Source organism: Saccopteryx bilineata, chromosome 1, assembly GCF_036850765.1.
Source record: "Saccopteryx bilineata isolate mSacBil1 chromosome 1, mSacBil1_pri_phased_curated, whole genome shotgun sequence".
NCBI lineage: Eukaryota > Metazoa > Chordata > Mammalia > Chiroptera > Emballonuridae > Saccopteryx > Saccopteryx bilineata.
In genome coordinates, this window is record NC_089490.1 from 132,842,612 (window position 1) to 132,855,717 (window position 13,106).

Consider the following 13,106-nt stretch of genomic DNA (forward strand, 5'->3'; position numbering starts at 1 on the left):
ACTATGGGCTTCATAACCCCAAGCAACTCATCCAGGAGAAAACACTGCTTTGTGCTAGAAAGGGAGACTAATCCAAATCAAGATAATATGATATGATAAGGTAGAAATAGCTCCAGCAAAGTTGGGAGACAGTGCCGCCTCTAAAGTCCTGACACGTCCAAAAGTAAATGGTCTTCAGTTTTTTCCAGATAGCAAAAGTCTACAGTAACAGCAAACTAGTTGAAGAGTCAATGGTTGGAAAGCTATTCAATTAAGATAATTTGGCCTGACCTGTGGTGGCGCAGTGGATAGAGTGTTGACCTGGAAATGCTGAGGTCGCCGGTTCGAAACCCTGGGCTTGCCTGGTCAAGGCACATATGGGAGTTGATGCTGCCTGCTCCTCCCCCCTTCTCTCTCTCATTCCCTCTCTCTCTCCTCTCTAAAAATGAATAAAAAAAAAAAAGAATCTGTTAAAATAAGATAATTTAATTAACCAGCTGCTGTGTTAGGAAATCTGAAGATGAGGCAGCAACAGTTGGGTGAACGTTCAAGTATTGATAACTGAAATCTATAGATTTTATAGGGATGTAGTTAGAACCTTGGCTGAATCCTGCTCCTGACTGATCCCAATCTTGATTAGAAAGGAGTCCCAAAAACCAATATCAAGAGTTTTTAATAGGTATTCACTGCATAACAGTACAGAGAGGTAATAAATGGACTTACCAAATATCTTTGAATATGGTAACTGGTTTTGACCTCTTGGGGAAAAAAAATCCTGGTGGTGCAGGAGAGAGATATAATTTGCCCATTTGGAGACAGCATTTCTCTCCTGTAAAGAAGTGGCACTTTGTTCTTGGTGGGCCCCAAAAGAATAACTCTCTAACACGGGAAGATCAGAGTATTTCTTATGGAAAAATGACTAGAGGCACCATTGCTGCTAAACAAAATTTAGTGGCTAATAAATCCAGCCCTAACTAAACACACCCTATTCTGGAAAAAGGGCAGATCTGTCTTTTAACAAGCAAAAAAGTTACAGAAATCAAAGCATTGCCTTCTCAAAAAGGAAAGCTAATGAAGGAAGGAGAAATAGTGTGCTCATCTGGGAGGCAACACTGTGTCTCTGGGAGAGAGAGAAGTTAACTCAGAGTGCAGGTTTCATACAAAGAAACTACACAAGAAAGGATAGCAAGGTATAAGATGTACATCTGAGACCTTACTACCACCACAAGTGTGTCTGTGAAACTATTCTCTAAAGAGTCCCCATGCTAGCCTGCAGGAATGCCAGGATCCAGATGACAGACAAGAAGGAGAAAACTAACAGGAGTTAGAACCACACAAGTTTTCTTCTGATTGATAACTTGGCATTTTCAACTGGAAGGGCTGGCAGATGAATTGAAGGTCATTGAAAAACTTATAAAAGTCACTGTCTACACAGAAGTATTATTGATAGTAGAATTATCAAAGTGACACAAGAAAGATGTCAAATGGGTTTTTAAGAGAAATAAGTCTATTGAATATGTTTGCCTATTGTCCCCTTTTACTTTCAAAAGGTCTAAGTTTACATGATAAAGCATATGGCCACCTTATTAATATGTTATGTTAGCTTCCTCTGTTCACCTGGTCTCGTTGGTAATGGGAGCTCCTGTCAGCCTGGTATCACGGAGAATGCGAGGACACTCTGAATCCAGGAGACCAGGCCCCAGCCTGACCTTTCCACTACCAGCTGAGACCTCAGTCTGGGCCATCACAAACCCGGGTTGCTTTCTCATGTATAAAATGAAAGAAAACGTCGACCTGGAAATGCTGAGGTCGCCGGTTCGAAACCCTGGGCTTGCCTGGTCAAGGCACATATGGGAGTTGATGCTTCCAGCTCCTCCCTCCTTCTCTCTCTCTGTTTCTCTCTCCTCTCTCTTCCTCTCTGTCTCTCTCTCTCCCTCTCTCTCTCCTCTCTAAAAAAAATGAATAAATAAATAAAAAAATAAAATGAAAGAAAAGCACTTGAGTTTCTCAGTGATCTCTTTTAGCTCTAAAAGTATGACTATATAGGAACTCCCCCCCCCTTTTTTTTTTGCCTACTTAATCCCACCTACTCAGCGTTCATCTTTTACAATAAAAGGAACATGACCTGTCTCTGTCTCATCTCTGGGCCCCTTCATGCATGCAGATTTAACTGAGTCATCTACCTCTTTAAAATCAGCCTTAAAAAATTTTTGGCCGCCGCCTCCTCTTTGTCTTCTGTTCTGTTGCGACAGTGTACTAGGGAGAGTGGATGGCGTTGAATAAACCAGAGCAGCTTTTATTTTTACTTCTGCTACTTTTCCTCCCCATCAGAACACCTGATTAAAATGAATTCTTATGTGGTAGTTGAACAATCATTTTTTGGTGGACATGACATACTAAATGACATGAGGTACAAACCAATTACTAACTTAAAGAGGAAAATGTTATTCCCCACACAGAAAAGACACAGAAAGGAAAAGACAGGCTTTGTAAGGGGCTGGAGTGGCCAGACTACCTGAGTTAGTTCTTATTTATGGAGAGCCAGTACCGCCGTGTTCCTCAGACTTCGTTAACCATCCACATCACCCAGGAGCTTGAACCACTACCACTGCCTGGCTCTCACCTGTAGACATGTGGATTTGATTGGTCTGGGTTATGGCTTGAGCACACATTTAAATTTGTAAAGGTCCCACATATGATTCTAACATACGCCAAAGCTAACAACCATTGCAAGAGGAGGAGTTAAAATAAAATGACAAAAATAATTAGATTGCTGAGGTTCGTCTTGTGAAGGTGTGGCCCTGGAACTCGGCATTTAAACTGGTAGCCATGGAATATTTTGAAAATTGAGCCATGGAATATTCAGAGAATTTTGGAAAGAAGATTCGTTTCAGAATTTTCTTTTTCTAGTTCTCCCATGTTCATAGCAGGGGAGCCTCAGTGAAGCCCCTGACACTGCAGACAGATTATTCTGTGCATATGTGAGTGTGCACTGTTCTTAGCAGAGGGTGCTCAGTTTCCATCAGGTTTTTTTTTTTGTTTGTTTGTTTGTTTTTTTACAGAGGCAGAGATAGACAGGGACAGACAGACAGGAACGAGGAACGGAGAAAGATGAGAAGCATCAATCATCAGTTTCTCATTGCGCGTTGCGACTTCTTAGTTGTTCATTGATTGCTTTCTCACATGTGCCTTGACCGTGGGCCTTCAGCAGACCAAGTAACCCCCTGCTGGAGCCAGCGACCTTGGTTCCAAGCTGGTGAGCTCTTTGCTCAAGCCAGATGAGCCCGCGCTCAAGCTGGCGACCTCGGGGTCTCAAACCTGGGTCCTTCTGCATCCCAGTCCAATGCTCTATCCACTGCGCCACCACCTGGTCAGGCTCCATCAGATTTTTAAAGGAGTTCATGACCCAACATATTAAGAACCACTAATTTGTTGGAAAGAAAAAGATCATACGAGATGATTTATTTGGGATAACAAATATTCTTATGTTGGTAGAATGCTGGCCCTTTAAGGTCAGTTCTGGGAATCAGTGCTCCTGGTTAAAAAACCAACACTCACAATGGAGTATCGAAATTTTCTTAGGCCCTAGTCCTGATGAAATGGAATTAATACTACCTGTTCTATCCAACAGATGATATGTACTGTATGGCCAGTATTTGCCCTTGGTACTAAGTGACCTGGGTGCTTTCAGAAGGGAACAACAGTAGCAATCAGAAGGAGCAAAATATTTACTTTGAACTTACCAACAGCTCCAAACCCTGACCTAAGCCCCTGACATATATGAACTCATTTGTGCCTCACAACAACCTTAGGAGGGAGGTACTATCATCTTCATTTTGCATGCAAGAAAATGAAAGCACAGAGAATGTAAATAACTGGACAAGTCTCATAGTTAGTAAGTGGCAGAATTGAGATTCAAACCCAGATAGTCGGACTCTAGGGTCCATCTTTTCTTAAGTGTCACAGAAATGAGCAGACTGCCTGGACAACTAGTAATAAATGTTTGGAAAACCGTTCACTGCTGCAAAATAAGCACTCCTTTTCATCCTCCTTATTGTTAGTCCTGGGCTAGAAATTTAGGGTGATGAAAATACATTTGGATGTATTCAGGTGATAACACTACAGTTATGAGAAGTTGACTAGGATGCAATGAAATCTATCCTATTTCTAGTTATTTATCAGTTTCTACTCACAAGTTGCTGCTGAGACTGTGACCTCTTTTCTAAGTGTTCCTGGGAAACAAGTTTTTGAAGAAAGGCAGAATGATTATTATTCTACACTTTGAAGATGGCAAACAGGCTAATTTTACATGGAAGAGTCATCTTACTCTTCTCTGTCATTGGATGGAATCCCTCTGCAGAAAGTCTAAACATGCAGGCATGAAGCACATGCCATTTTATACCACTCCCATCAGCTGATACTCCATGAATGATTCCACACTAAATACAAGTCCTACTGGTTACAATAGGAGCAATCCTCTCCAGCTCGTGCTTAGAGATGTGCTCTGCAGTTTTGGACTCAGAGGAAGAAGAACTTGGATGTCTTTCATGGTGAGCTTTTGGTCCTTCCAGAGAAATTGACTCTATGGCCAAATCCAAAATATCTATGACCTCCATTATAAAAATGGATGGAAGATGCTGTCATATGTGTGCATGCCTCTTTCATTTTGTTTGGTTAGCTAAAGCTTGCAGTTTAGAATATCACCATTAAACCCTGCACTTCCTTCTGCCATTCAATGTCATGCACCTGCTTTGCCAGCAACTCACCAGGAGACCTCTCTCTAGAGCCTCTGTAGGCAGCAGTGTAGAAGGATATGCTCTCCTCTGTCACTAAACAGAACATCTTAGGGGACTATGTAATCATATTACTGATCTTGCCTGCCTGTGTTGGCACCAAAAGTCACATAATGACATAAACTAAGCTGGGGGAGGGGGAATGGAAAGGGACACCCTCACCACTGAGAAGTTGAATGTTTTGGTGTCAGACACATGATAGAACTGTCAAAAATTGACCTGCATGTGGCCTCTATGTTGTGCAGGCTTTTTTTGTTTTTCAGTAACAGTCTGAAAACAATAACATTTTCATCAAAATAAAAATGAAATCAAAGACTAACTATACACACTCGCATAACTCAAAGGAGGATCATGGCACCCTCATGGTCCCATCTCCACTTGACTGTCACTGCTGTGTTGGTTTATGTACCTGTCATAGGCTATGTCGTTCTTCATGCACATGTTTCTGACTCTCCCTCTTGACCTTCCTCCTAAGAGATGCCAAATCTCTTGAGGGTCTCCCTTGGGCTCCTACCTCAGTTACTTGGCCTCTTAATAGATACTCTGACTACTCAGTGGGAAGGCATTTAATCCAGTTCAAAAGAGACTCACTTCCCTCCTCTCCTCCGACCTCCTCATTCAGGTATATAACTGGTGAAGTACAGAACACTGGCCTTAATGAGGTCTGTGTCTTGTCCTCTACCATGATCATCTGGGAAGAGAGAAAAAATATTTGTGGGGTGTTGGAAGTGATATTTAGTCATCTGATTAGTGTGCCTCAAATGCAAAGAGGACTAAAGGGCCAACTAGCCAACTGGCTATCTGGGACATCAATATGAAAAGTGTCGTATTCATTCTCCATTGGAGTGAAGTTGAATGTTCCCAGCCACTTAATACAGGTTTATTACCTAACTGTTGAACATGAATCAGTCTTGCTACTGTCAAAGTAGGGAGTGCCCTTGAAGAAATACAAAACCCTTCCTGTTGTTTACACTCCTGGTACCTTTAGCATTTTGTGGCACATTCATGTAAGACCAACCAAGTGCAACTTTACTCAGGTCCTGTCCCGACCTTAAAGCAGTTAGTGCACAGTTACTTGAATAATGGATGACACCATGTTGTTTACCAGTACCATTTATTTTTATTTAAATTTGAAACTATGCTATCTACCTCTTAAGAAGTTGTATGGAATTAAAAGATTACAACTTAAGAAATTCAGAAAAAAACAAACGTCATAAATCTCTTACTTGAATTTAAAGAGGTACACAATATGTATTTATATCTTTAAAAACTGTTTCTCTCTAAACCACTAAATACATGGTTTAAAAAAATACATTGGTTTAAAGGGTACATGATTACTAGTCTGCCTGAGACACTGTTTGTTTAAATCACATTTTATATATTCACATTATATCAGCCTAGTAAACCATTCTGATGACCTGTCATTTTAAGAAAACAGTCAAAATGATATATCAAATCATGCCACTTGAGTACTATTAGAAACACCTGTTACCCTGAGGTTTACCTTGTGTCTCATACTAGAATCATCTGGAATGTTTTCTCTTTTTTTTCTTAAGTACACATTTATAGGTACTAGTTCAGACCTACCAAATCAGTCAGGAACAGAGTCCAGAAATTTGTATCTTTTAAAATCCTAGCACAATTCTGCTGTGAACCACTGGACAACTGGGATTGAAAACCATTAATTCAGTCCACTGATCCCAGTGAACCAATGTCATACAGATGAGGAATGTGCCAGCCGGGAAGTATTCATTGAACACACGTCCACTGAGTGCCTACTCCATTCCAGTCACTATTCCATGTGCAAAGTCTACGTCAGCAAACAGAATAGGCCAAAATCTAATGGCTCAATGGCTTGTTCAAAGCAATTCATTAAACAACTATTATGTACTAGCTGTGTATTAAGTTCTAGAAATATAAAAATAGAAGAGGCATTGTCCCTGCCTTCGAAGAGCTTCTAGTCGAGTGAGAGATCGTATGGAAACAAGGTAATTACAATACTATAAGATAAATCTTATATAGTAGAAGTATACACAGGCAGGACGAAAATAGTCATGGTAACAGAAAGGACTAGAGGCCATCTTGACCAATGATTCTTTTAATAGGTACTTTTATAATAGCTAGTACAGCTCGTAGCTAGTTACTTAGTTACTTGAGAACTAGATGTTAGACCAGTGGTAGTCAACCTGGTTCTTACCGCCCACTAGTGGGCATTCCAGCTTTCATGGTGGGTGGTAGCGGAGCAACCAAAGCATAAATAAAAAGATAGATTTAACTATAGTAAGTTGTTTTATAAAGATTTATTCTGCCAAACCTAGCAAAAATCCGACATAAAGTACTTGGTAAGTAATTATTATTATATGCTTTAACTTGCTGTAACTCTGCTTTATAAATTTTATAAAGTAAAGTTACTTCCCTACTTTATAAATCACCATTACTGTGGAACGGGGGGCGGTTAGAAAATTTTACTACTAACAGAGATACAAAAGTGGGTGGTAGGTTTAAAAAGGTTGACTACCTCTGTGTTAGACTGTACTGCTGATGTACATCTTCGGTGTAAGGGAATGAAGCCTATAGGGTTAAACTACAATGCAACTGCATAAAATTGGGTGCTTAAGCTGGTGAGGGGCTGATAAAAGGTGCCAACAAGGGATAGGCAAATAATAATTGGACTGGTTAGGGGTGGGGGTCATCCAAGATGGGGAGGGACTTCTTTACATATCTACTGCACCCCAGGCACTTCACACCTACTACCTTATCAAATCCATATTGGGACCATCAAGGCTTTTATTATTAACAATCCCTTTTCCTTTTTTATTGAGGAAGATAAGGAGGTTCTCAGAGGCTGGGTAACTTGCAAAGCTCGCACAGCGAGTGCGTGAGAGAGCTGGTCTGCAAATTTAGGTCTCAAGGACTGCCAATCTCGAGATTCTTCTCCTTCACCTCCCAGGCAGAGGCTGGGCTCAGCCCTCTTTTCTGGTCTAACAAAGCCCTGCGCGCTACCTCTGTATTATTTTTAATGGACTGGAGGCTGCATTCGAAAGGAACTTGAACAATGCATGGCTGCCCTGAACTTCTGCTCGTGGAGCTTTCCTGGGCACTCAAGTCATCACCCAGGGTTCAGTCAGAGGAAAGCATTGTTTGAGGAGCCAGACCCCTGCGATGGCAGCCGGAGATAAGGCTGCTGTTGAATGCCGAGAGGCTGCTGTAGGGGCCTGCTCCATTTGGGCAGGAAAATGTGTAACTTCCTCTCGGCTCCTATATCATTTCTCCGCGTGGGAGGAGGGGAAGGGATCTGCGCCTTGAAAGAATTCAGAATGGGTCCGGGCGGGGCGAGGGAGAAGCCAGTCGGAGTGGACGAGTGGGATTGAACCGGCTCTGGCTACGCCCTATTTAAAAGCCCCAGTAGTATTTTTACTTCTTGGCTTATTCTCAACGCTACCCTTCTAACTGCATCCTCATCCTTATTTTAATTCAGTGCTGGGATCTCAGCACATTCACTCCTCCCCCACCTCCTTTCTCATATGCAAAATTTTACTCCTTAATCTTTGCTGCGTCTATTTTTCGACAAAGTTGGGACTCGAAGAGCTGGCTGAGTGCTTCTCCCCCTCTACATAGCCCCACCCAACAGAAATGTGCACACACATACACACACACACCCAGAGCCTGATTCCCACAGAATAGGTTTGTTTTTTTTTTACAGAGTCCTGGTTTTGCTCACAACCATACTCAGCTGTTTCCCCCTCATTGTCTCACTGGAAAAGCGATGGAAGAAAAAGAAAAAATGGGATATGTGCTAAACCAATTTGAGTTTGGAATGGGGCTACCGTATTTAGAAATCTTTCTGCAGATGAGAAATTGGGACCCACAGAGACTTATAACAAGTCTCCCAGCTGCTTAGGAGCAGAACTCAGGTAAGAGCTTGCATCCCCTCAGTAGACTTTGCAGTGTTTCAGAGATTGGGTGGAAGGTGGCTTCCTCACACAGACGAATCCAAAGCTCACAGTTCTTTGTTCTACAATTCACTCCACGTGCATAATTACACCACTAGGGATATAGTGGCATTGAAGGGCCTTCCTTGAACCCCACTTTAAATTACTTCTTTTCTCACACAGCCCTAAAAGTTGGGCTTGTCATTCAGGTGCATCTTGAGTTTCACAGGCAATAAGTAACTCTTATAACCTCTTGCATTCTGAAGCCACCCAGATTTTGGCAACAATGGGTTTCCTTATTTGCTCTGCTCCTTATTTGGAAGCAGCTGAGCTTTCCCCAAAACATGCTGGGACAATGCTAATTGGCAAAATGTGTGTCAACACTTCTAAACTCACCGGCCAACTTGCATCATTCACCTTTCAGAGTGGTTCCAAGAGAGAAGCTGGTTCCCTGCCCAGCCCTTGCTCGATACCACACACACCCAGCCCACGCCATTAGAAGGGCTTGTGCAGGGAGAATTTCCTGTTCTGCTGACTCATCTCCTGCAATGAGATGAGAGACACGTTTAGATTTTCTTTTCCAGTTTTTAAAGGGAAATGGGAACATGAGGAGTTTGGATCCCTTTAGGGTGAAATCAAGAACAGGCAATGCTTGGCACCAGGTAGGACTAAGTCAATGAACACTGTATTTATGATGGCCCCAATAGCTGACACAGAGAGGTGAGTGTTCAGATGGGGTGCAAGTCTGGCTAGAGACAGCGCACCCCCAGGGCTCTGCATTTCTATTTTGGAAGGAGACTCTTGACTCTTGGCCGAAGGACAGTTTGAAGGGGGCATACCTGGATTTCACTTGTGAGTGGGTCACAATGCAACAACTAGATTTGATATTTCAGATGCTTTCTGACTGAGAACAAAGGCATTCCTCTTCTAGCCAAACCTAAATCAAAGGAAGGATGATTCAACTCGGTGTAAGAAACAAAAGGAAATCCATCAATAACATTTACATTTGGGAGAAAGAAACCCAGACTTGCCAAATCAGAAGGAATTAAGGGGGGGAAAAGGATCCTGATAAGATTTGTCCATTTATTGCATGTAAATTTTATCTTGAAATATATATACATACATATATCAAACAATGGAATAAGGGGTGGGAAGTGATGGGTACATGAGGGTCCCTTCTAATATTGTGTTTACTTTGTAAATGTTTGAAGTTCTTCATAATAAAAATATTTTAAACACTTGAATCCTATTTTTGGTTCTAATCTTCAATGTTTGCTTTTAATCTTTATTTCTGTACTTCAACATTTTCTGTAATATAAGGATATCTGAATGTATAACTTCTTGGTAAGGATGGTTGAACTATTTGTGAAATTATGTAAATGAAAGTACTTTGTGAATTATAATATTCTGTTGAGACATGGTAGTTAGAAAAGGTTCATGATTACATTACTGTGGTAAAGATCAACTAGGCACATTACAAGAAAAAATTCAAGCTGTACAAAGGGATATAGGACACAACGGTGTGACAGTTTCCCTCCCTCAGACCTCTGTTCCAGAAGCAATCACTGTTATCATAAGAAGTCTATGGAGATGAAATTTCAAAATTTCATAGGAAGATTTTAAAAAATTAATTAATTGATTGATTGATTGCCCCCCCCAAGTTAGAAGCAGGGAGGTGGTCAGACTCCCGCATGCGCCCCACCAGGATCAACCACCCGGCATGCCCACCTGGGGGTGATGCTCTGCCCATCTGTGGCTCCATTGCTGCTGGAGCCATTCTAGTGCCTGAGGCAGAGGCCATGGAGCCATTGTCAGATTATTTCAGCTTTGGCGTGTGTGTGTGCATGTATGCCTGTGTGTGTACACATGTGTGTGTGTTCATGCCTTGTGCCTGTCTACATGGTTTTTTGTCTTTTTCCTGTCAAACTTACCATCTGAAAAGCTTTAAGTGTTTCACATAATTTTACCTCATACTATTCCTGTTAAGTCATGAAGCTAAAATAAATAGACATTTCAGGAGCAAGTTAGTCGTTGGTTGAAGGTAGATTGCTGGGCTTTTGGATTTGTGGCTGAATTGGCTCCCACGCTGCCCTAGGGCAGATAAAGTCACAGTTATGATCCTGAGTGGCTTGGCTTTCTCATGTGTGTTCTATGTGCAATATGTTCATTTTTAGTCCCCCTTTCTTCATTCACAAGGGGATGCATGACCATAGGAGGGCTATCTATAGAATCATGTGAGGCCCATGTCCTGTGGGCGGTGGGCCAGTAGTATCATTGCTATGAATAAGAACACATTCATGTCCCTGGCTTTCTCCCAAATGTCCTTCGATTCCTGTCGGAAGGAACTGAAAAAAAAAATGAAGTTTCATCTTCCTGGAAATTGTCTTATATTTATCTCTTTGAATGCTGATTCTCTGAGGCAAGGTCAGCAGTCCCCCCCAAGGGGACTGTGATAGAGGGTTGTGAGAGAGGGTCGAACTTGAGTTCTAGCCCTGACACTGCCACTCATGTTCCTGATGAGAACCCATTCACTGCTATACCCTAGGCTTGACACATGCTGGACATACAGTAGACACCTAGCACCTACTGATTAAGAACAAATGCCTTTTCCCAAGTGACCTTGGGCAAACCAGTTAGCCTCTCTAGTCTTCAATATCCTTCTCTGGAAAATGGAATAACAGGCCAGAGCTCTGTTTCTCCTCTCAGCTGGAGTATTCCTTAATTTGAAAAAAAAAGTTTCTAAATTTAACTGTTATCACTTCTATCTCAGCATGTTCTGGGTAGGAATAAATACCAAGAGAACAGCTTTAAAACTTTATCTTCCCAAAGAAATAAAATTGTTTTTCTCCTTGGGGCAACCCTTCAGAGTGGGAGGGGGTGCTGGGCAGGGAAGAGGAGCAGAACTTTGGAGATTAGTCATCAGCTAAGAATAAGAATAAGAGTCTATAAATGATTGTCTGTCCCTGCCTCGAGTCCCTTTGGGATATCAGGGATATCTTGGTAAGGAAGGCAGAAAGGTTCTTCTATTTTAAAATCTCATTACAAAAGAGAAGAATCAATAATCAAAATATCCAGATTATTTAACAAGGATAGTATGTGCATTTAAAAGACCACCACACCTTTTATAGCTTATGGAATGTATCATTTATAAAGGCTTTTGATCAATATGTGCTTTTTTTTTTTTAAAGATTTTTTTTTAATTCTTTTGCTTTAATTTTTCTTTTATTAATTTTTAGAAAGGAGAGAGAATGAGAGAGAGAGAGAGAGAGAGAGAGAGAGAGAGAGAGAAGGGAGAGGGAGGAGCAGGAAGCATCAACTCCCATATGTGCCTTGACCAGGCAAGCCCAGGGTTTTGAATCGGCGACCTCAGCGTTCCAGGTCGACGCTTTATCCACTGCGCCACCACAGGTCCAATATGTGCTTAAAACAATTTGCTTATAAAGAAAAATTTTTCAAAGAGAAACTGTGATAAGCAAAGTGTTCCTTCCCTGATAAGCAGGTTGTTCTGGGAAGTGCTAGGTAACTTACCACTATTGCTGCCTTAGAGCAAAGCAATGAAACAGCCAGCTGTGGTCCATTTTATAGCTGGGGCATTTCAGGTAGAAGCATGTTGGGTATACAATGAAAGTATAATCATAGTGTTGCTGTTTTCACTCCTGGAGAAGGGCGTGTACTTGTTATCAACCCTAAGAAAATACAGTGGAGCTAGAAGTAAAGACACTTAGGCACCCCGATGTGAGTACTATCCTCTTAACTATCAAACATCTTCACTATTTAAAAGCCATAGAAAGAGGCACAAAATTTTGCTGGATGGATATTCAAGGCATTTGGAATGGAGCCTGTGTCTTGGGAAGAGGGCTGGTGACTGGGAGATTGGAGTCAGGGTTAAGAAATAGAAACAGTTTTCATAATACTTCTTATATTGAATTCTGCAAAACCATGTGATAGATTATACTTTTTAACTTTTTTTTTACAAAGAGCTATTAATCATTATTGTTGGTCAAATAAGTTATACATATTTAACTTTTTTAAAAAAATAACTTGTAAGGTCGGTGGATAATGGGGGATGGTCACGTGGGGAACCCAGTCCTGCGAACTTTGGCTAGGACTGCCCACAACCAAGTGCACCAAAAGAGGCTTCACAGGAACCCTTTGGAAAAAAGCGACCGTCTGCCAGCCAGTGAGATTTCACTACATCATATTAGCTCTACTTCCTTAGAGGGACCCTTTAAATATCTCCCACACGGTTTAATCCTTGCAACTTCCTTGGCCTCCATCTTTCCTCGGGGCCAAGGAACCTCGCGGGCGGGGGGGGGGGGGGCAGGGAGGGGGGATGTGCACTCCGTACTCAATAAAGCCTTTTACTATTCCACACTTCATGGCTCTGGCCCCTTTCTTCCTT